We start from the raw sequence: 25678 nt of genomic DNA, 5'->3' as shown, positions 1-25678 counted from the left end.
TTTTTTTGTGACGCGACTATACATCGCAGAGCGATGGGACCGGTTGGGGAGGAAGGGGGGTACCCTTAGCTTTCCAACGGTAGGTCGCTCAATTGTTTCCATGCGCTTGGAGGGTTAGGACGGCTTATTCTGTGAACCTCTGCTTAGTGGTCGCGTCGAACTTGTGATGGAGAGAACGATAGAGCAACGCTATGCGATAAAGTTTTGCGTGAAGCTGGACAAGACGCCGCTGGAAACTTTTGAAATGCTCAAGAAAGTTTTCGGGGACGATTGCCTTTCCAAATCGCAGTCAAACAGATGGCACAAGATGTTTAGAGAAGGTCGGAAGGAGGTCGCCGACGAGGCCCGCGCAGGACGCCCGTCAACATCGCGAACGGACGACAATGTGACTCGTGTGCGCCAATTATTGAATTCAGACCGTCGAATGAATGTTCGCTTAATGTCGGAATTATTGAACTTGCCGAAAACGATTGTTCACGAGATTGTATCGGAAGACTTGGCCATGCGGAAGATTTGCGCAAAACTTGTGCCCAGAGTGTTGACCGATGCGCAAAAGCAACACCGAGTGGAAGTTTGTGAAGAACTCAAGCAACTCTGTGCAGATAATCCCAATTTCCTGAACAACGTTATCACTGGGGATGAGTCATGGGTCTTTCAGTACGATCCGGAGTCAAAGAGGCAGAGTGCGGAATGGCACACGACGTACAAGCTACTTCGACGGCCTCCCTGAACAGCATCCCAGTCAAGGAGTTCCAGAAATCTTATGACGCATGGAAATCGCGTTGGCAAAAATGTATTGACGCAGAAGGGTCATACTTCGAACAATTTTAAGTTGTTTTACCTATGCGATCAATAAATTCTTTTTTAAAAAATGCGACGCATTACTTTCCGGACAAACCCTGTACAAGTGTAAATTAAAGTATAATAATGAAATACATACGAATGAAATACGGTATAATCACGCCATGATTGCCACAATTTGCCACAATATATACTTACGAGCTATCGTTCATAAGTCGGTCGGGATCACGATATAAAAAACGGGATCGTCGAAACGATGCTCGCTTGTAATATTTCGTCTTGGTATGTCGAGTGAGAGATAAAGGAAACAATGAAATGGCCCAAAGAAAGGAAGAGACGGGGACGAGATGTGTTCTTTCATTCGAGAAGAGATTTCTAGTAATATGATATAAAGAAAACACACATACATATATCTTTCAGAATATTTTTTATAATAGTCCTTTCACTTAAATGGAAGTAAACGTAACTTTGATGACACTAGACAGTCGCATATCATAAATTCAAATTACATATCGTTTGTGCGCAAAAATACGCGCGGCGTGAAATTAGATAATTCTCTGACGTCAGCCATACTCGATTTTACGCTGATTTTGATCTTAACGCAAGGTCGGCGTTCCATTTTCCCTGTTTTCGCGCACACGTTTATAGCGTGTCGTATAAATTTCGGTGGATCGTCCGGCAAACAAAATTCAAGAGCAGAGGGCGCGAAAATTGTGAACCAGGCTTCTCTTCTCGGGAAGAAATTCTCGGTTTACGAAATGGGTAATCGTCGGTGTCTTGGACATTATACATTTTTCATGATCGATAAATCGAATCATTATCAACGTTATCCGGAATTAAGTTGCGTGTTTCTGGTCGCTCTTATTTGTTCCTATATAGTAGATCGATTTAGTAGATCGCGATTTAAAACGACGAACAAAGTTTACCGCGCCGCGAGAATATTTCCTCCTCGGAAATAGCGTTTCCACAGGAAACGGGGAGATTTCTTCTGATCGTAACATCTGTCGCAGTAATTTACTAAAGCCGGCGAGAGCAGTCGTCCGGAATTACCCCTTGACTATGGAAATATGGACTGCGCGAACGCCAAAGAATGGGCCGATATGGCGATTTCTTGCTGACCTCGACAATCATTTTTCCAGTCTGATTACGAACTAATAATGAGAAACTCTCTCTCTTTCTCTCTTTTTATACTCCATTCGTTTAATTCACTGTTCCGCCGATTTAATCGTCGAGCATATCGCGCGCATTAGCATACGATAGTTATTTAAACCGTCAGCGGAGAACGAGTTAATAGAGATCGGCGTCACGATGCTTGTGGAATAAATTAACTCGCAGACGGCACGTTTGCCTCTCGGACGTGCCGTTTGGAAGAAAAATTGCACAGGCTTCCGATTCGCTCGCTGTAAATACCGCGCGTAGCAGCTCCTCGCTTTTTATTTTTTTTTTCTATTCTTCTTCTTCCCTCGTCGCTTAACTTATCGTTTAACTCCGCACGACGGCGGCTCTTATCGCGCGTGTTAATACTTCGTTAACATAACTAAATGAATCGAACAGCGTCCGGTCTCCGGTTTTACCACCAACACCGGTGATGAACGACTCCTTGTTACGACCGCGTGCAGTAGAAAGCGACTAGTCAGAACCGTCCGGTCTGACTAACGCTATTATTTTCTACTGCGCTGTTTACTTGAGTTTACGTTAACCCAATGATTAGCGTGCAAACCATATATAGCTTGTGAAATTTTACTTTTATGTGACTGAAATTTATATATATAAAATAGGAAAATGTGACGTGACTAAAAAAAATAAAAAATAAATATAAAAATTTTTATTTTATCGTAAAAAATCACGTTAGTTACGTTTTTCAAACATTAATTTGAACAATATTTTTGTACAAACAATTTTTATTGGGAGAATTTTATTTTTTATTTACTCTATTTTATTTTTTTTTCCTTTCTTTCACTACGCAATTACGATTAACAAGAGTGAGCTGTAGCCGCACGCGGATTATGTTATAAAATTAAAATTAAGTGCTAATAAGAATCAAATCTACCGCAACTTCAACGACGAAACTGCAATTTTCACAAACGCAACGAGGAATCCTTCGGTCGACGTTGCTCTATGAAAGTATGCTATTGAGAAAGCTCGTACATCGCTACGTTCGCTTCGTTCGCCTTTTGAAAATTAGCGTTTTGCAGTTCCATGAAATTTAATTCAACCAACATTGCGTTTTACCTCTATGCCATTTGTCCGCATAAATGGTATATATGACTGTTATCATTCTTCTATGTAAATAGTACCCCAGCTTTATCTTACGTACTATTTTTCTACGAAAAACTCATTAATTTTATATGTCTCTTTTGGCGTTTAATTGTTCTAATTAAAAAAAAAATAATAAAAAAGAAAAAGAAAATAGAGAAAAGAGAAAAATCTCGTTTAAGTCTGCACAATAGTTTCCTGTGAAGCATCGAGAATATTAAATTACGGTTTGTACAAGCAAAATTATTGTTCTCTCCGCTCGTACTATCTCGGACTATAGAAAAAGCAGGGATATTTGCGCAACCCGCGAGACACATGAAGGGTTAAAGCCGCGACTGCGCGTGATAAACGAACGTCATCGTTAGCGACTTGTCTCGCGAACGCCAGAGACTGCTATTTATTATGCGCGACACATTCTCTCTTTCCCGCTTTTCCTTTCACCTTATCTCGCGGACTTAATATATTATAAATATGATGGATAAATATGAATAGGCGCGTCTATTTCTCCATATGTGAGTTTCGAGATTAATTTATATATGGAACTTAGTGATCTCAAACCAAGAGATACAGTTCCGAATAATTAATATTCGTGCTTTGGCTCTGTTGGCCGTTTTAAAAAAACACTATATTTATATTTTTAATATTGAGAGCCGATAAAAATATTTCTTTCTGATTTTATTCACGCATTGGCCTAATCACGGCGTTATTTACTAACATCTACTAAAAGGTAAATGAAAAATATAGAATCGAAAGGGTCTGAATAGCTTAGTTGGTAAGAGCAGTCGCCCGGAAAGTGAAAGACGCGGGTTCGATTCTCGCTTCAGCGACTTTTCAGACCTATATTTTTCGCGCCTATTTCTCCATATGTAAGTTTCGAGATTAATTTATATATGGAACTTAGTGATCTCAAACCAAGAGATACAGTCCCGAATAATTAATTTTTCGTGCTTTGGCTCTGTTGGCCGATTTAAAAAAAAACATCATATTTATATTCTTAATATTGAGGGCCGATAAACATATTTCTTTCTGATTAATATATTATCACGAGTGGGAATTGTCCGGAGTTTTTTTCTCGCTCATCCGTAAGACTGAAGAGCGGACCGTCATTGCCGGCATCGAGCACTAACTTTTCGATAAGAGCAGAGAGAAGAGTGTCGTCGTCGTCGTCGTCATATCGTCGTCGTTGTCGTTAAAGGGGCGCCCGCATTCGACGCCCGTAAAGATCGCACGTCTATAAAACACCGGCCGAGATAATCGTCGGGAATTTAAACGTGGGCTGGCGCGAACTTTTCCGAGCGTTATCGAAAGGTGCTTGTGTTTTTTTATACAGCGGGGATTAAAATGTTCTCTCTTTCGCCATCGTCGCTTCAATATATTAGGATTTATCCATGACCCGTGTCAAGGAATATCGAACCCCTATCTGTTTTTTGCTCGTGTCTCTTTAGTAATTCGACGTTACAGTAAACGTGGAAACCAAAATGCGTTACAATGTTTTGTATTTTAACTCGCGATCTCTTTTTTTTTACGGTCCTCTTTTTACTTTACACTTAAAATGTGAAACTTGCTTTCGGCGATTCAAACAGAATCTTCATTTTACTGGTAGTAGTATCTAGGTCGTACTTCGTGAAACTAAACGTATTTCCGCGTTCGTGATTCAGCGAGAGGAAGAGAGAAAGAGAGACGACCACGCTCGGCTCTCGGAAAAACGTTCTCCGGAGAGTGATGTGGTTTTTTACGTTTTACGACGTTTTTAATCGTCTGGAACTCACTTTCCGCGGCGGAGCAAATAAAGGAAGAAAAATATCCCCCTTGCCTCGGTCCCATCTGGACGGATTTCGAGAACGTCGCACAACGGCACGTAGCGTCGCTTCGCTCGCGAACCCTGGGAGGTGACGCGGTCCTGAGCCTCCAACGTCAACAATTTCCGTCTACGTTTCTACTTTTTAATTACACGGTCTCGCTCGGGGCGAAGGCGAGGGACACTGACTTCGTCGCATTCTCCGGGGCCCTTCCCTCTATTCATCCCATTTTTGCGACGCCTTTCCCCCTTATTACGGAGATTGCGTGTCTCTTGCTTGTATTCACCCTTCGTTACATGTCTCACCCGTTGTCGAGCCCAGCTAAGTTAACTACTCGTCTTTCCTTCCGTAGCTCATTGAATATCTCTCTTTCTCTCTCGCTCTTTCCTTTCCTCGAGATGAGGAACGTGACGACGCGAATCTTCTCCAGGCCCGATGATGTTGGGTTTTGCGTGACTGCCGGTTTGAGTACTTATACGTGCGTTCCCCACATGTGGGATAAATAATACGCGCACCCTTCTGCACTTTGCGAATATCGTCAGTCACCGTGATGTCGGCGAATTGTGGATGCGAAGTGGATCCACGATAGACGCTTCGCCCGGGCCAATTTGTTGGAAACGTGCTTTTAGAATTTCTCATTCGTCACAAGGAAGATATAAAGTTTGCGGAAGATTACACACAGAGTATACAGCTAGGCAATATGCATGTACTATGCAACTATGTCATTTTACAAACTAATTATTAGAACGTAATATCAAGTAGAATTAACGGAGCTTGAGGAAAATCAAACACTCCGTGCGAATGAATCAAATCGCAAGCGCTCGGATTGTCAACAGCGTTTAAACGCGCGAGAACAAACGAGCGGTGAATGGTGCGGGTGAAGCGTCGAACGCGGGCGACGCGAGATTTTTCATTTAAAAAGCATGCTAGTTACTCGCCCGTGATGCATTCGTTCGTGTGTCGGTAGTGCCGATCTGACGTGAGCCGTGCTCGTGTCTCGTTAAACACGGCTGGTCGGCTAGCCACAGCAGCCAGGACTTTGAGCGAGCGTATATGCTATATACAGTACAAATATATATATATATATATATATATATATATATATATATAGTATATGTATGTAGAGGCAGGTATATCGGGTGATTCAGAGTTGCTGTTTATTCATATAACTTTTGCACGCAGTACAGAAGATAAATGAATCGCGGGGATAGGGGACAGTATATAATACGAGCCATAAGTAAAATTGAATGAGAGCATTTTTGCATATACCAGTTTGCATAGGCAATTATTTTTCCCCGGAATACAAAATATCAAATATTTTTATTTATGGAATAGCAAACAGTAATGCGTAATAAATTACTTAGAAATTTATATCTATATTTATAGATATTTTTTTCATTTTTTACCTTTATTTCACATATATATCTTTTTCTTCTAATTATTTAAATAAACAGATAAAATAAAATTGATATATTTTTGAATTAAATTTCCCGAATGAATGGAGAATCATTCATTTGTTTGGATACTTTTCAAGAGTCGGGATAGAGACAGACAGTAATTCCGAAGCACCCTGTATCTACATGCTGGCAGTGAACTCCACTCTTTTATATGACGGTTGACAGAGTAGGACGATGTGTTTCGATATTTGTCAGGGATGCTCGTGATCTGCCAGCGTCGCGCAGCTATGACCCAGTTGCAAGGGCACCGACCCTCCATACATTTATCCACACCCTTCATCTTCGCGAAAAGAGTGAAAGGCGTAAGGCTGGAAAGTGTACGGTGGAACGTCACAGACGTCGATATTCGGCCGCTTCGATATTCGGTTGACGGAACGCATCGCGTGCATTAGATATTCATAACGCCGACGTATGCAATTTGTAAGATCGGTATAAAATGATGGATAATATATCGGAGTAACATATGCAAAATTACATCCCGTTATTTTCGCACGCGTTACTTTAAATTATTCTTTAAATTTTAACTAATAATAAGATGCAATTTAATTCGACCAAAAACTGGTTATTTATTTATTGAAAATAAGTATACACTTTTACGTTTCGACCCACATTGTGATCCTTTTCAAGTGTTGTTCTTATTCAGCAATTACATTAATTAAAAATAGAAACATGAAAGTTGTCCTGTCATATCAGTGTGTGGACAGTAGCTAACAGATTATCGATATGACAGGACAACTTTCATGTTTCTATTTTTAATTAATGTAATTGCTGAATAAGAACAACACTTGAAAAGGATCACAATGTGGGTCAAAACGTAATGTGTACTTATTTTCAATAAATAAATAGCCAGTTTTTGGTCGAATTAAATTGCATCTTATTATTTGTTAAAATTTATCACTGGCGATCAACAATTAATTGTGAAGATTTTTTATTCTTTAAATTGTTAAATCAAAATGTCAAGAGGAAAATGTAAAAATAAAAAGTCCGCAAATATATTGATAATAAAACGCAATAAATCATCGCAATGGTAGTTTTATGTCGCGGGTTGGATCATTAAGGTTGTCTCGATGGTTGTGGCAGGAGATATGCGTTTACGCGATAGCCATTCGCTTTAAGGGGGATGTAATCGTCGTTGTGCATCGCAGTTATTCTCTTTCGTACAAACAGATCAAATTTGGCTGTAATCTCTTGGATCGATATCATGTCGAAACGTTGGCATCGTAACGTATCCACGACATTGATGGTTGTCGACGTATACTTGAAGCGCCGCAAACCGCTACAGTGGAAGGCCGCTTTTATGTATCTCTGATTTCTCCGTTCGCGTTTGACCTCGTAAAAACAACAATGGCTCGTCCTTTTTCTCTCTGATGATGACCGATGGCCAATTTACCACTTGTGTGTCCGGTCGTGCATTTTTCGTTATTTATCTGTCTAGTTTTTTTCGCGTTGTGCGATGATTAGCTGCCTCGTCAACGCGAGGGAATCTCTTAATTGAAGAGCGAAAGTCAAATTCCGTTAAATGCGAAAATTGATAGCCCGTGCTGGAAAACAAAGTGAGAGAAAAAAAAAGTATCAACGTCAAAAAGAGCACTCACAGTTCTTCAGGCTCTGCGATATATAAGTCGTGATATATATATATATATATATATATATATATATATATTTAAGTGGATAACAATTAATTTCGCGCTCGTAAAAGAATTTTCGTCGAAAATTGCTGAATGAAACATCCGAAGCGCGCGTTTAATGAAAGCACTATAGTCCCTGAAAAGCGAGTGTGCGCGAGGGGGTTAAATAAAACAATAAAATTGTTTCGCAAGAAGCTTTCTCTCGCTGTGAGGAACAATATTGCTTTTATTTTTCAGAGATCCGCGCCATTTCTCTCGCCGTTAGTCGTTTTGCACGAAACGAGGCACGAAGCGCTTTCTTTCGCATACTTTCAACTGAATGCAAGACGAAACGCATATACCTTCTCGATAAAACAACGATAGCGAAGAAGGCAAGAGATATCCGTTACCACCGTTGCTGCACTTGGGATGAGATACGAAAGATGCGATGAATTATAAACGAGATGAAAAGTAGATCGCCCATAGCAGAAGGGATCCGTATACCATTTTACAATACGACTAACGGCAATTTATTCCGAGTTAAATGGGCGAAGTCGAGCGCGAGTTGAAGATACATAATCGAAATGTCGGGAATAATTCCGACGAGACGTGGTAATCAAATTATATATTCGAGAGAACTCTCAAGTAGGAGGGTACGTTCTCGGTCCCTTCCTCCTCGATCAATGCGTTTCTGCTGATTTCTTCGTCGCCTCTCGCGGTTTGCCGAACATAAAATACCACCCGAAGCGTCGAATCCTCCGGAATTCCCGAGGGAGGAGAAAAAAGACGACGGGGTTGGCGTTGGAAACAGCCGACCTGAAAATCGCAATTTCTGCTCTTTTCATCGCGTTTCTCCCTTTCTCTTTCCCTCTTTCTCTCTTCCACCCCGCTGTCGAGCGATTCTGGCAATGGTGCCTTCGATCAACTGCCTCGGCAGATCGACAAGATCTATCGTTCTCGAGAGCGCCCTTTGGTACATCGCATCGTATTACCTTGTCATAATGCTAAGAGTCGAGTTTCTCTTTTCTTTCCACGACACTCGGAAAGAAACGAGGAGGAAACCGTTGGCGCGAGCTGTCTTTGATGCCACGATACGCCGGAAATGATTCGGTTTCCTTGACTATCAGTATACGCGCGCGGTTTGCGGTCCGGTGACACTTGCGCTTGTTCTGTTTAACAATAGTTTAAAAAGAAGTCCAGACGATGAAACGTGTATCAATGTGCGGAACACGTTTCTCCTGTATCATTAACAATTTAAAGAGGTCGACGACACCAAGAACATTCTTATCTCATATAACTATTTTTTACACTGAAAAATAATTATTCTATTAATAAATATTTATTTCAATACTGCCTTATAAATGATTTATTCGAAACAAATCAATATTGATTTGTTTTGAAATGGACTTTCTTATATATCAAATGAATATATTTTCACAGCAAATTAATATTATTAGTTTAAATTCATGAAATAAATGATTTATAAGGCAATATTGAAGTACATAAATATTCATCGGAATTCAATAATTTTTTTTTGTATATCTTTTAATTATTTCCTTAATTATAACTCACTTAATTATTATCAAATATGTGTAAAATAGATTGTAACGTGCATCGCATATATTATAACGTAACTTAACGCGCGTCGGAGAGAGCAGGGGGATATCAAATATGACATAATAACTTTCGCGATTATGCATAAACTCGCTCGACGCAAACTCTGACGACGTAACGTCAGCGTCACCTTGTGCCACGAAAGAAGCATCAACTACATCCACGGACGTAGACGAAGAGCGCGCGCGATCATGGTAGATGGATCGCGATATATATTTCTTCTTATTCGACCGATTCGGCGACTTTTGCGAGCTGCGAGCGGGAGTCGACGAACGCTATTCAAGTTAAATGGATTCCAAGCTATTCGACGCCGTTTTCTCGAGAAGACATCGCCCAGAGAGAAGACGACGGTCTCTCTTTCCTTTTCTTCCTTCGACTCCGGAGAAGCTCCGGAGCTTTGAGAGTCCCGTCGATCGAAAGCCACGAGCTTTTCTCAGGCCCAGGACTGATGTCGCTGTTTGGCTTTCGCCTCTTGCCGACTGGAATGGCGCGAAAGGAAAGCTCTCTTTCTTTCTCGACCCCGTCTTCGTTTCTTCATCCGATGTGCATCGCAAGAGCGAAGTCACACTTATATCACACGAGGAGCTTTGAGAAAGGTGCGACAGTCATCGGCGTATGGCGTCTTATTTGGGGAATTCCGAGAGTGTGGAAGCACTCGTCGTCGTCGCTTCTTTGCGCTTCACGGCGATTATCGTCGCAGAACACGAGTGTTCGGGAGCTTTCGAACGGGAGCTTTAGCGAAGCGTCGAAGTTATCAACGGGAAAACGTCAGTGGTGCGTCGACATTTTGAGGCGAGCATTCGCAGAGTGAATCGTTCTCCCTCGGGGAAAAATCGCTTCGACTCGAGAAACTGCAGGCGTTTGTGAAGATAGTATCTTTGTAAGAATAGACGCGGATATATATTTGATAATATTATCATTTACACCGTTCTTGCTTTATTATACTGCTGTAATTGTACGGGGTCGCTCGAGCCGTCCTGTTGGATCGTAAAAGTTTGTTTCTCGAATAAAGACAACGATACCCTACGGACAACATTGTATTATTGCGATCTTTATAACTCCGGAGAGCTCTCTGCGCGTTCGGCAAACTAAAAGTTCTATTCTGTTCACTTACAGTTTAACCAGAAGTCAGACGCAGCGAAATACAACGAGCAAGCAGGTTTCAATTTAACGTGGCTAGACGCGGTCACAATGGAAATGGGAAGAGCTTGATTGAAAATTGAATCGCGAGTGAAATGATAAATTGCGGCGAAGCTTCCGTAAAAATACAAAAATTGCAAATCACGAAATTTAAAACAGAGACGATATAAATGCGGCTATAGGTAGATACGGGTATATTCTAGTTTACATAATTTCAGTTCTGCGTCACGCATAACAAGAGATTAAAATTTAAAAAAAACGGACACTCTCTATTTCTCTCCTGTATCGAATTCTGATCTGTCTGATCGGAACTGGAAGTGAGTATGTCTTTTATTCGTGCGCCGATAGTAGACAATAAATAATTGCATACGACGCTGCTTTAAATCTTGAAAGCATAATGCACTTTGATATTATATCAAAGCAAAATTACGCGGCCGTTATTTCACGACTATGTCCAAAGAAACGCAGTAATGGAAGAAACGCTGAAGCACTTTGAAACCCCCGTGCGAACACCCGTCACTAGTGTCAGTCACTTTTGTCGCCTCTCTGTCGATACCGCTTTATTACGGAGGAACGAGAAATCGAATTTACAAATAAGAAGACCGTGTCGAGCCATTTGACTTTGCGTTCAACGTTATATCTAATTCATAAGAACGATCTTTTGTCCTCTGTCAATTTCGCGCTCGCGTTTCACTCCAACTTTTGAAAGAAATATTACTCCTTTGATAAGAAATCTCACTTAATAAAACTAAGAGTATAATTTGTGACAGTTATATTATCTAAAAATAATATTTATGTAAAATTCAACACAGATGTATATTCTCTCTGCGTTATTTTTGAAATAATCATTTTTTATAAAAATATATATATATATATATATATATATATATATATATATATATTCTCTCTGCGTTATTTTTGAAATAATCATTTTTTATAAAAATAATATATATATATATATATATATTATTTTTATAAAAAATGATTATTTCAAAAATAACGCAGAGAGAATATACATCTGTGTTGAATTTTACATAAATATTATTTTTAGATAATATAATTGTCACAAATTATACTCTTAGTTTTATACGCGAAAGCATTGACGCTGATCGATGATTTATATATATATATAAATCATCGATCGCGTCAATGCTTTCGCGTATAGGAACTTTAGGGATGACCGACGTTAATAAAGTTCGCTGGTCATTCGAAAAATACTTATCGAGTTTTGCTCTCCGATTTTTCCGAACGAGTAAATCGCAAAATGGCAATGCGATACAGGTTTGATTGCCTTCCGAGTCAGCTGAGGCGGTTATAGTTATCCTTTGTCCAAAGTCGTAGTACCATATCGGCAATATCAGGGTCTCTCTCATCTATATATTGATAGGTCCGGTATTTGTAGCCGACCCGTATTTCATATAGGTAACCGAAACTACCGGCGCTTTGCTGGCCAATAGCGACCAGGCTTAATAGAGCTCTTGGTACCTTTTGTTTCTATCGCGAGGCAACAGTGCGCGAGTGAGTGACCCTGAGATCTCGGACACGGGAACGAACCGGGTTGTCCGTGATAATCTCGTGATTGCCCTCGAGCGGCAATTACATCCTTGACACGAGGCCATATGGGATCTCAAGATTACGTTTCCATACTGCGCTGCGACAGCCACGACACATTGTGCGTTGCTTGCTCGGCGCAGTGTTTGTTTCTGGACAGGCGTAACATTGCCGGTCGTTGTTAAACCTCTGTGCCGACGTTTGCGTAAAATAACAAACCTCGCGTAACCTCCGGTAACGAGTTCCAATTTGGGAATAATACGAGGCGCATCGTTGCAAGCCGAGAGTTCCGCGTGCTAACATGATCACAAATTATACGTGGATTTTATAAAAAAAAATTGCGTACGATAAAATGGGAAAAGATAGATAGAGTTTTTATTTCGTGGAGAAGAAGGGAAGAATAAATAAATGAATGAATGATTATTAAGCCCTCTCGGGAAATAGAGAGAAAGAGAGAGAGAGAGAGATAGACGCCAAGTTATTTTAATAAGTTCTCTTTCAAATTTTCTGAATTTAAAATTATTTTTCGAAGTTCTGTGCGTGAATAGGAGAAACATGAACAATATAGGGAAAATAGCAGGAAAAATATTTCAGGGCTTTTTGAGCCGCTGTATCGCCGTTCGAATAATTCAAACAACGTATTGTTCTTGCAGTCGGTGCTTTGGAGCGATCGCGAGATATCATATTCGATTTTGAAGGTGTTAGTTTCCGGTTACCGTATTCTCGATGCGTTCAGTATCGGCGGACTATGAGCTATAAAATTTTATTTTCCCTCGTTTTCGCAGTCACGAATGTATGTAGTCTCGTTTTCGAGGAATCAACATACATTGTGCACTTCGGCACGCCATATCACCGAAGACGTATTCGTAATAAATTTCATTTTACGTCAATATACCGACGAATTTACGACTCGGGTTCATTCACGATTGGCGAAACCCATAAAATCGGGGATTCGCGTTCCTTCGCAAAATCATTCTTATTATTTAGCGACGTTTGCGTATCAGGCGCTCGGATGAGACCGATAAATTTCTACATCGCCGCGAACATAAACATCTCTCTGCGACGATACGAAAAGCTCTGAAGCTTCCTCTAAAAATCCTGCGATCGTAAAAATGACAAAAATAATAAAGGCGCGTATAATGTTAAAAAAAGTAAACTAAATTCAATTTTGTAAAAATAACGATAACGAAGAAAAATGCGTGTGGAAATAATTTGAAATGCAAGCATAACAAAGTCGATTGCATAATTTAATATGCTTGCAAGAGAGAGAGAGAGAGAGAGAGAGAGAGAGAGAGAGAGAGAGAGGTCAGGAACGGAAATAGAATATTAGGATGTTTTTCGATAGAGACTCTACGCTCGCGTTTTGTATTTTTATTACTGCCGGAATTTCACGAAGCGTCATTAGTCCTTTGATCTCCTCGATGGCAATTAAGACATTAATTGCGGTCGGTTACTGATTTCCTCGGCATTCCCGTGGATTCCAACGTCTGCGCGTCTTTACGCTCCGATACCCGTTAACGAGGCGACACTTGCCAAAGCGATTTCTTTACCGTCTCGCGTAACTTCGTTTGATCATGGCATAATGATAAATGATGCTCTTAGAATTATGAAACTTGCACAGAATGTACGAAGAAAAAAAGGCAGTGCAGAAAGAAGCGCGTAATAAATTAAGATGTTATTGAATATTCTATACAAGATTTTAGCGATTAAGATATAGATTATATTATAAATATAAATATAAATATATTATATATGTATATTAAAACAAAAATGTGAAACTTTATATTTCTATTTTCGAACAATGGCTGAGTCGTTGGAACCAAAGTGGTCCGCGGGTCTCATCGAGAAGCGAACGAGCAGTCGTATGCGTCCTCCACTTGTCGAACACAATAGCGGATTTTCGCTTCACAAAAAAAGCACCATAGAACGTGGCAGTCTCTGTTACGCGTTATTAGTGTTATTTTGAAAGAATTCTTTTCTACCGCGGTTCAAAATTCGTGAAGAGCACGAGCAACGAAAATGTGGAACGATGAAACTTTAGTTTCTCACCGAATAATTCTGCTCCAAGATATACATGTTTCTCTTATTTTCTAAAAGTTACATATATTGTGTAAAACAAGAGGAGAGAGATAAATTTGCTTGTTAAGGATTCCAAAAATTTTTAGCCATCTCGCTTCTCCCGAAAATTTAGCATCCGAAAATTTGGAATCCCCCGAGAATTGATTCCGGAGAGTGGATTCCATGATTGTCTAAGAGATACACGTCGTAGCTCGCGTCTCCTAAGACTGTCGGAGATTGAATGCGACGTCGAGAGAAACGTTTAATTAACCAACGCTACCGGTAGTGCTTTAGCGCTCGCTTCGTTAGTTTGGTGAATTGTCGTAGTCGGTTTGCGCGGGCGAGAGAACCAGGCATTTTTTTTTTCCACCTTTTCCCGGAGTTTCGCTTGGACCAATTTTCCGCGCTTTTCTTCGAGATACCCCAGTCTCCCCGGAGGTAAGGAAACGCGTCGAGCACACCGCGTGCATGGACATATATACATATTCCATGGATATGTATACGCCGCGGCACGGCTTGGCACCTGAAAGCACATTCATGAACTCGAATGAGCCTGCGAGCTAGAATGTCGAGCTTGTTTATCCGACGCGGTAAAAGCGTACGCGGAGGCACCAAACGGCGCTGGTAGTTGTAAACTTTGTAACTACGTGGCTCCTGGGGTGGTAGCGGCTCGATTATTTATGTGGAGTGAGGGTTCGTTCTCTGGCGAAAGAAACGCTTTAAACGCAGCAACAGTTTGGAAAGTTAATAACTTCGCTGTAGAAACAACCGTGCGCGCCTCTGCGGTCGAAATGTATTTTATTCAACGGGAATATTTCAATGAGACGAAAATGAAAACATAAGCGCGGAAAAAATTGTGAGAGCCCTGTTTATTCTTTTTTCGCTAACGAGCATTATTGTTGTGCGTTAAATTATTTACGTAAACGAAAACAAATATTTCCATTCGCGAATATTCGCGTTCGAGGGACTTTTTTATAAATTTTTTTAATCGAAATTGCTTCTGTTCTCCGATAAAATTCCCGATATTGTTACTGTGTAACGAATATTCTCTATTATCAATAATACGGTTGAGATAAAATCTAGATGATTTTATAATCTGGTCGCGCGCGCAGATTGCGAATGCAGTTTGCACCGGCGGTTGCTTCCTTATTTTGCTCGATTCTGCTCGTGTCTTGAATTGCAGCTGCATAAATTGGCTCATGAAAAGCATACCGACGAAGCTGCGCACGTTGTTGAATTTGACTTCGAGGCTCGTCTCTCTCGTCGAGGCTGACGCGCGGCAAACTACACATTCTCTCGCTCTCTCCCTCTCTCTCTCTCTTGAAGGGGAACAAGAGGAGAGATCCATTTCTTTTCGGGCTGGGTAAGGAATACACGGATAGGAAAACCGCTGCTGCCTCTCGACAAGTGAACCGCGAAATTGAGGATTTCTACGCTGCTGTACCAGCAGAAAGTCTGGTATGAACTCGCCGCTCAACGGTCCGTCTTTGTCATCGATGCATACGACGTCGTGTCAGATTGAAATTTACTTAGCTACGAAAATCTTGAGATACGCTAACGCGAAAAATCAGTCGGATATTCTGTTGGCAATTTTGTATCAAGCTAGTCGCGTGTAAGTCACAAATGTAGCAAGAAAGCGCGATAATTTATCCGGTATCTTTTAATTTTTCATTCTTTCATGTAATTTCACGAAACTTGTGTATAAAGGGAACAAGAAATAACAATTAATCTGTAATATTTTTAAGCTGCATATTCCGAATATATTAAAATCTAAGAAAAATCCAAGAAAAATTTAACGAAATAAAATACTGTCTCTCTTTTCATCTCGAATAATTTTTTCATCACTACGTAGTACGAAAGCAATCTCAATATTGCATTAATATGCGCTCTTTGAAACATTTTCTTTGGAGTATAAAATTCACGGTTGCTTTTCTTCTTGCTATTATGTCAAGAGTGCTTATTCTTTTCGCTTTCAAGGTAGCAGCGACTTGAGCGGATATAACGCGTTCAATTAAGCACGCGCGTAAAAGTGTATCTTGATTCCTCGGCGAAGCGAGCTTTTCTCGAGAGCTCCTCCTTTGAAAAATGACTACTCTGTCCAAAGCGTTCGTAATTAGTACGCAGTTCCGCGAGACGCCCAACGCCATTCGCCAGACCCCGTATTTTAAGTCGTTTGAAAATTTACAAAGTACCTTTAATGAAGTTCCCGGCATCGCCTTCTTCTACGTCAAAGAAAGGACAATGAACGGGAACGACGAGGGCGAAATAGAAGGGAGGAAGATGGGACGGCGTCGATGTTCTGTGTGTATTTCGTGCCGTTATACGTATTTTCTACGTGGCGTCGCATTGCGAGTCAGTAGACTGGTCATAATGACATGCATCTGTTCGAAAATTACAAGCCCCGGAGGCAGAGTTGCGTCTGCAGGGACCGTGCACAGTCGGATGCAAAATGTGCACCTACTCTCGCGAACTTCGCCGCCCGCAGTGTCCGGTTAAGTGTGCACCCTATGGAGCGAGAAACCGCTCGGCGATCCGCTGGCTGGCGCCACGAACTATAAATCGTCATCGACGAAATCAGATTAGGATGGCTAGTTTACGAGGGATACGATAGCAGCCGACGATCCTGGATTCGCGCTCGATTAAACTTATTTTTAATCCAATGCGTCGCATTATTTTCGAGATTTTGAGACAAATATCTTTTACCCTTAGACGCAGTTATACATATCAACGTTTTTATCACAACTTTGCGAATGTCCAAGTTTTGCTCCAAAATCTTTACATTTTTTCATTTTTAGATAAAAATATCTTTTAGCTTTATATTATATTTTTCTTAAATATATTTATATTACATTTGAAAGAAAGAAGAGTCCCTCTTAATTGCTAGACGTGTCGACATTTTTATAACTCTTGCGTTCTCCTTGGAAATTCAATGTATATTTTTTAATAATGAGATAAAAATATCTTTTACTCTTGAAAATTATGTTTCAAACATATTCTTATTACATTAAAAAAATAATCTCTCTTAATTGCTAGACGTATCGAAAATTTTATAACTCTCGCGTTTCCCTAGGAAATTCAATGTACGCCTTTATCAACTCTGCGAATCTCCAAGTTTTGCTCCAACCTCTACGTGAGCCACAGTCCCTCGCGACGTTTCCTTTTCAATTCAGAATCGTGGGAGACAACGCGGGAGCGAGACGGTATACGTTTCGCAAGTAGCTTAAACGACGCGACGCGATTAGTGAACTACGTCATCGGCATGGCTTCCGCATCCTGGCGAGCATACACGTAAAGTCCGATACAGTCGTACTGGGACCTACCCTCTCGGCAAGAAACACCGCATTCCTGGTCTTTGTTTCGTTAATCTCGACCGTCGCTCGTAGATAAACCGAGGCCCGCCAGTTACTCCGGGGTCGTTATGTCGAACTGTAGCGCGACAAGGGAGACGATGCTGCATACATATATGTATATATATATATATATATTGTATATGTATATGTATATACATACACTTATGTACGTACACATGTATAATATATCGGGCGAAGCACATAAGCCCGGGACGTTGTTACGTTGCTGGCAACCTCCTATTCAAAGCACTCACCCTCTAGAATCTCGCCTTCGTCACCTCCGCCTTCGGTTTGGTCGTCTTATTAACCGCGTCTGCACCATCTTGCAGCTTCGCGAAACTGTCTTAAAAGTTTCACGAAGCGTGACTCGGGTCTCGCTTGAAGGGTCGCGTCGATTTATGGTTCATGAATGGCTGATTCATTTCACGCGAACAAGTCCACCTGCGAAGAGAGTTATATATGATGGCGTTATTTTCTATAATTATAAATCACCGCTCAGCAGAAAATTTTAATGATCACGATATATGTACATATACAACAATTTCTTTCTTCAAAAGGACTTTGCACTTTGCCGAAAAGACTTGATAAAAACGTTGTAATCACAAGAATGTTATACGATTATTCTTCGGTAGAACTAACGCCAAGCTCAATTACATCGCGTATCCCGTTTTGTATAATTTTCCTTTAGAATTTGGCGAATTGCCGTTTTCGACGACTGACGCTGCTGTGCCATCCAGTTCGTTGGTAATATGCAAATGCCTGTAACTCGATGTTCCCTTCGGTCGTTTTCGGCCGCAGCTTTATACGTGTACTCAACGTAATGCTCGCTGCTGCTGCTGTTGCTGTTGCTGTTGCTACTGCTGAATTTTCAGTATTTTTATAGGTAGTCCGATTTCTGGAATTTTTTTTAGTCGTCCACGTGCATCGCCGAAATACTTTATGAAAATTATAGTTTATTTTTGCGCGTGCAGCTCGAGGGAGATTTCAGAGGGAGATTCGGGCGATCTCGCGGCCATTTCACTTGCGCATGTTATCGTACCCGCTAAAAGCCATCTAGACCCATGTGCTTCGTCAGTCTCGGTACCGATATAAAAGTACTGGTGCTCCGTCGAAATGGATGTGACTAGAGTAAACACGAATGCGAGCATGCTGTTTGTTTTCAGTGTTTCTACTATCTCGTCATTATTGCGAAGTCGCTTCGCATTCGTTTATTGATTCCCCAACGTAAAAGATGTGTCGCATCTAGACCTTTTGGACGGATTTTCTTCTTCTTAATTCCTTTACTCAATCTTAATGTTGTGATTTTTTCTTTATTTATTATAGATGATTGTATTATTTTAATTTGTTTGAAAATGCGCGATTTCGTTAGCATTAGTGAGGATATATATATATATATATATATATATTTAAAATAGAGATAATAAAATTTGTGTTCGGATTAATGCTCTGATGCGTATTTATGAAAACGACATAGGTGAAGAAAAACGCGTCGTCGTCGAATAAAAGGTTTAATAGAGCAGTCGTGTTCGTTTTTTACTGGCATTAAGTAATCGACTTCCTTTCACTCAACTAATTACATTTCCTCGTGAACCAGACGGGACGGAACTCATTGTCAGTTGTGCCGATCGCAGCTCTTCTTTCATCAAGCAACATCTCGATAAAACAGGCCGCGGAAAAAAGTTTGCCCGGCGCTTCGCATGCTTCAAGAGCTCTATAAAGGTCTCTAAAGAAAAGTTCATTGAAAGAAAGTTGCTTCTCGTTTAAACCTAATCTCTTTTACGCGCAGGAGTGCATTCATCGCGCGCGCCATAAGATCCTACAGATCGAACACTGACGTCAGCTTCGAGGACGATACCTTTAATCGACCTTTAATCGACGCTCGAGCGTCTCGTTAGAGCGATCGATCTCTGATCTGCAACTGCGATTGACAATGAGAGTATTAAGTTGCGAGAGACTGATTCGCAATCCTCTTAGGCTTCAGGTTCACTGCGCCGCGTCTCGAGAGAGGCTTTCCGTTTTCGCACTCGTCGCATCTGCCACTATTGTCGAAATTTTTTTGCTTGTTCTTTACATTAACAAGGGGAAGGGGACAGTTTTAATCGGATCCTCTTCGCGCGTCTGTATAAATGGATCATTGCGACTGTTCTTTTTTGCGCAAACAGCGCGCGATGTAACGAAGACTGTTTTCGCGCGGCTGGGACCGAAAGCATGTTGGGCGAATTTAATCCTGCTTTCTAGTTAATGAATCTGATGAAAATCGAGGAGTAAAAACATTATTTCAACAGAATATGCATGCACACAGAGGCAAACACACGTGTGTGTGAGACGAATAAAGGAATTATGTAATGGTTATTTTTATTAATTCCATGGTAAATCAGAAATGTATTTCTTGATTTCGAGTTGCATATAATTTAGTTTGACAGGACAAAAAAGAAGTTTGATAAAAGAGGAAACAATTACTTAAAAAAAAACTTCTATACGAAGAAGAAAATTATATATACGTAGATATTAATTAAAACGAATATTTTATAACTATACATACATCGTAGTATTTTCTACATTTAATTAATGCAAACTGTTCAAAATTTAATTTTTTATATAAGAGATTTTCTGTACTATCAAGCTTATGTAGCAGGAAATTGCTTTTCTCACCATATAGGAGATTTTATAAATGCAGAGATATGTAAATGTATTTTAATTGCAGAATTATGTACATTGTTTGAAAGTTATAAAAATGAAATTATTCTATACTACGATGTAATGTGACGTTCTTTCATGCAGAAGGAATTAAAACGGATCGATTTTTTCGTCACGAAAATTATTGACTCTAAATAGTTGCGTGCATATTGCATTATGTAAAAGCGTATGATAATACAGATCGTAAAAAGGGTGTAACGTCCATATTTTTTCTGGTCGAATAAGAATTCGCGATATATTTTTTATGACATTGTGCGGGAATATATGCATACGTGTTAATATTTAGGGAGGTGACACGCAAACGATTGCGACGGTCTAGTGATGGCTGTATCTACTTTAACGCGTTCGATGTTTCAAGAGCGAGCAATCGACGCTTCGAAACTGGGAAATGTTTGGCGAACGTGTTACATAAATCTTCGTCTCTCTTGTACAATAATCAAAATCTGACATCTCTGATATGTATTCATTATTTAAGAATGCCTGCATTTTTCGATTATTCGACACAATAATGAAAATTATATTAATATTAAAATATATAGTTGTGAACATTCTTTTTGATCGCTTTCAACCAAGCCTTTCTCTGTGAGAGAATCAGTACTTTTTGGTGCTTTTCGCAAGCTTTTTCAAAATGTATGTACGTCTCCCTTTTATCCTAAACTACATTTGCCCGAGCGTATCAATCATGTACCCATCGAGGTATTCTTGGCCGGCTTTTCGCAAGAATTCGCGGTGTGTATGTGTGTGTGATTAATGGTTGGCGGATAATCCACCCCTTGAGGAAGGCGTGCCATCGTTGTTATAACAGCGCAGCTCCGATCGCGCGCGAATCACTCGAATCGTAACTCGAAATAATTTCGTTCCGTGCATTTTTATGCAAATGCGACGAGTCGATTGTAACTTTTTTTCAAACATACTATATTTGCTTATATGTTAATTTTTGCTCATGCGTACTATGCTGTGACAAAAAATTCGGATGCTATAATATATATTCCGAAACAAAAAGAATGATGTTACACTGGAAAAGACATTTTACATTTTCAGTTCATAATACGGCAAAATGAAATTATGTCGTTACAAAAGCATTGATTTTTTTATATCAAATTATAATATATATGATTTTTGCGATTTGAATAAGAAAAAGATTTTTCTTATTCAACCTTTGTTGATTACCTATTGTTCGAAAAACGACGGAAGTAAATGAGGTAAATTACGCAACGAGGTCTGTCCCCTCGATCGCGAATATGCCGTATAGTTATTTTCAGATACAGCCTACTCGTGTTGCGTTTGTTGTGTTTCTGAGAATGTGCGAGTGCATAATATTTTGCGAACGCACGCAACGAGAGATCGTAGGATAACGAGCACGTTTAGCAGGCCGAACGATCGATCTCGCGCCGTTAAGACACGTTAATATTTGCCATTTCGCCGCTATAATTATATTTATCATACAAGAGTAATCTCTTATATGAAAGTACATCTAATCGGATAAAAATAATTATAACGCTATCAATAATCGCGTCGCTTATTTTAGACGCATTTCAAAATACTCATGGTTGACGAGTTTTTTTTTTAGAAAACTAATTATAAAACTAAAATACCACTATTTATGCTTTATCGATATTAATATCCTTTGCACGTCACGAGAATACTAAAAATTCTGTTTTATATATAATGCATACTTACCTTCTAAAAAATTATCCAAGTATTTTAAAACTCCGAGCGGCATTATTAACGATCAAATTTATTTATCGACGAAATTTGCCTAGTCTGTTCCAAATTAGTAACTTACAGGCATTTCATATTAAAATGCGGCATTTAAATGTTATCTGATTTTATCAATTTTTCTATCTTGTATTTTTATATTCTTGGAAATTCGTTCGTCAATGAATATTCGCTTTCCGATCGTTGACTTTGGAAAATGATTAATCGTTATTTTCTAAGGTATAAATTTGAGGAAAATTCCAAATGTATCTTGAATGAGAATAACTTTATAATAAGATGTCCTAGATCTGCAATTATTTGATGTATCGATTTTGTTAACACGTATCGTCCGTGGATTACCGACGTGCCGCGAATCCTGGCATTTATCCGGTAGCACGACGGAAAAAGGGGGAGACGCCGTTCGGTACCACAGGAAGCTATTACACGGCTAGTCTATTCGAAAGAAGCCGATAGATCAGAGGAAATGGGGTTAGCGCGCCGAAAAAGTACATCTAGCTTCGATGCCTCCGGCTGCCTCGCGGCCGATAGATCACCCGGTCTAAGTGCACTAAATGTCCCTTCTCTCCGGTTCGCCGGTTATTATGCGGCAAACTGCAGTGGCTTTTTCACGCGGTGATACATTTATCATGCCCGACGCCATTGCCAGGAAGCGTGCAAAGAGAAGCGTGCGTCACGCTTGCTAGAAATAGCCGCGTGAATGAAACAAGACACGCTTGTTCGAGCAATGCGTCGTATTATGCGGCCGCGAAGATATTACGAGTACTATGCAGTAGTCTGCCCATTTGAATTCCTCGTATTCTCATATGGACCGAATATGGGTGGCATTTAAATCTCAACGATGGCAAATGGCGCTCCATGAAGGTTCACAGGTTTGAAAACATTCAGGCGTGAATCGTGTTTCAGAAAAAGTCCGGGTTATTACATTTTCCAAAAATTAAGAAAAAATTTCACAGAGAAATTTTACGCTTGACGGAAAAAGAGGAAAGAAAAGAGAACAAGAGAGCGTGAGTTAATTTGTAATATGTTCTGTCGTACCCCCAGCGTATATCTCACCACGTGCGAAGTTAAGAGATTGTCGCAGTTGAACTTCCATGTCACCGGGGAAAAAAGTTATCATAGCTTCCAGGATAGATTTCCATACTGAAGCGCAGATGAATGACGTCCAAATGGAAGCGGCGCGGTGGACGGCTGCGTTATGCTATCCCGTGAGCTTACCGCGATATAGAGCAGCAGTGCGTGGTATTACATGCATAATTGATGCTTGGCTATTTTTCCCGTCGTAATATATATTGCGGCGTATAGCGCAGCGCAACTCGGTCTGCGCGAGGCGTTACATCGTAACTAATGCGCTGCGATTTTTAACGCACAACGCGACGTACATACATCGCCATATGATGCGACATTTTGCTCGCATCATATGGCACACAGCAGGGGTTCCAAGTTCATAATATCTTCATTGAATACCGTAAGGAGATCAGGAATTTCGAATTTTTATTAATTCATTAATAAGTATAATGTCAAAAGACTTTGCTTTCATAAAGTTCGAATTATTATATTTTTCAACAATTATGAACAGTTTCTTTTTATAGAGAAAGAGTTTTTTAATTTGTCATTATTTGCGATATTTATTCGAGATGGCGACTGACAGTTTATTATTAATATTTCGTAAAATAAGCGTTACAAATTTTCGTACAGTTATTAATCCATTAATGTTTTTTTTTTTTGAGTATTTTTCATAGTATACTTTTTATAAACTATAGTTGTATGTACACGATGTGTCACAGTCTTCACGCTGCATAAATGCATGGAAATAAGGTAATATTTCGGTTATGCCAGCCGTAAACGCCAACAATCCCTATCGATCACTACAAACTTTTCTCTCAATGCATCGACTGACATTGACGTCCAAGTTTGCATCGATTTATTCATATACTACACGCTAAATATTATCCGCTAAATTTCTGTCCAAATATCTTTTTACATATATATATACATAGGTATATATCAATGAACGCTTATCATCTTTCCATCTCTATAAAGTTTGTAGAGACATTGGTGTTTCCTCTTTCAATATTCAAAGATCAATAATGTATGTAAATGTTTTAATAAGATCTAAATAATAATTTTCATGATTTAAAAAATCGCGATCACTGATAATATAAAATCGATGTGCATTTAAACTTGTGCAAAATCAATTGCAATTTATATGGCAATCAACGTGTTTTCAGCATCGCATTCAAGATCATATTATAGTAAACACAACTGAAGGTACTTTGCGAATGAAACATGTAGAATGTCATAGTTATGATGGTAGTTGCCACGGTGATCAGGTTTTATTACGTTAACGGGAGAGTAGGCGAAAATGCCAGTAATAAAGGAAATTGGTAATAATTTTCTTGTAACGTCGGGACGAAGCGAACGCTTGGCGATAATAAGCGTAGACGATACTTCCGAATTGCGTGGCGCGTCTCCCTTTGTTCACTTTGCAAGCGAATGTATCGATCTCGCGTCGTTCGGTATATCGATCTCATATCGAGCCTATCATTAAATGGAAGTGCTCCGTATATCTTTGTAACGTTTGCTTTCTCGAGAAATAAGTATATACCATCACGGGTAAATACTTTGATACCGTCACGATAATCTTTAAGGACGTGGAGTTAACAGCGTTATTACGAACTATAGTAATGCGTGTACATACAGCTTTTCTATCTTCGATATAAATCTTTACGATCGCATTGGCGGAACTTTCTAGAATTTCATGTCATCTTTTCGAGTGAAGAATTTTTTTAAGACGCGCAGCGCGAGACCTGACTTGCGAAATTATTTCGGCAAGGAAACTAGCGAATAAGTTCGACGAGTGCATTTTGACCAAAAAAAAGAGAATGTTATCTCTATTGAAAGTTTAAATTGATGTATCGCTGCTTCGATATTTAACAATAATATTATGAAATGTATGTATAAAAATCGCTAAGGTAAATATTTTCACGCGTTACTTTTTTGTCGAAACGCAAATATATACGATACACGGTGTCTGCACCGGTATACGGATCGTTAAATCGGAGCTGACAGCTCGCTATTACTCGCTTTGTAACTATAGCCCGGTGCCTTGTCGGGCATTTGTTACGAGTGGAGATTAATGTGACGGCTCTGAAAAATGCATAAGTAGCTAATTGCCCGTCGACGGTGAATACTTCTTCGCGCGAAAGACGCTCTTCATCCTTGGCCGACCGTGGCTGCTAATGAGGCGAGCGATTACATCCGTGGGTGTCTTGTTTGCCCGGGGTTTCTTGTTGTGCGTCACGAAGAAAATCTCACGAGACGCGAGCTAGAGCTAGATCCTCGAGAAGACGTTTGTCTTCGGTGCAACGACGGCGCCGATACGATTCGAGTCGGAATGCAGAATGTACAATTACAAGAATAACAGCACGGTTGTTTGTCTCTCCCTTGGAGATTCTGAAGATAAGATGATTACAAATACCGCTTATTTCGGGAGGATAGTTACGGAGTAAGAATACGGGTTACCGGGAAGAAACGGAGTATGTTTTTCTCACGTAATTAGCCGTAAGAGGATTCTTCCTCGCGTAGAGATACGGAAGGCGGATAGGCAGGAAAAATAATTAACTTTACTG

The 25678-nt window shown here is 39.9% G+C and overlaps 1 long non-coding RNA gene across 1 annotated transcript in view; it reads left to right on the top strand.

Moving 5' to 3' along the window:
- LOC146722667 (uncharacterized) overlaps positions 1–25678 on the top strand; it is a 192093-nt gene that overhangs the window by 29181 nt on the left and 137234 nt on the right. The window lies entirely within an intron of this gene.

Source organism: Nylanderia fulva, unplaced genomic scaffold, assembly GCF_048542155.1.
Source record: "Nylanderia fulva isolate GAGA-0341 unplaced genomic scaffold, ASM4854215v1 Scaffold29, whole genome shotgun sequence".
Lineage (NCBI taxonomy): Eukaryota > Metazoa > Arthropoda > Insecta > Hymenoptera > Formicidae > Nylanderia > Nylanderia fulva.
This window is presented reverse-complemented; position numbering and strand designations above follow the sequence as displayed.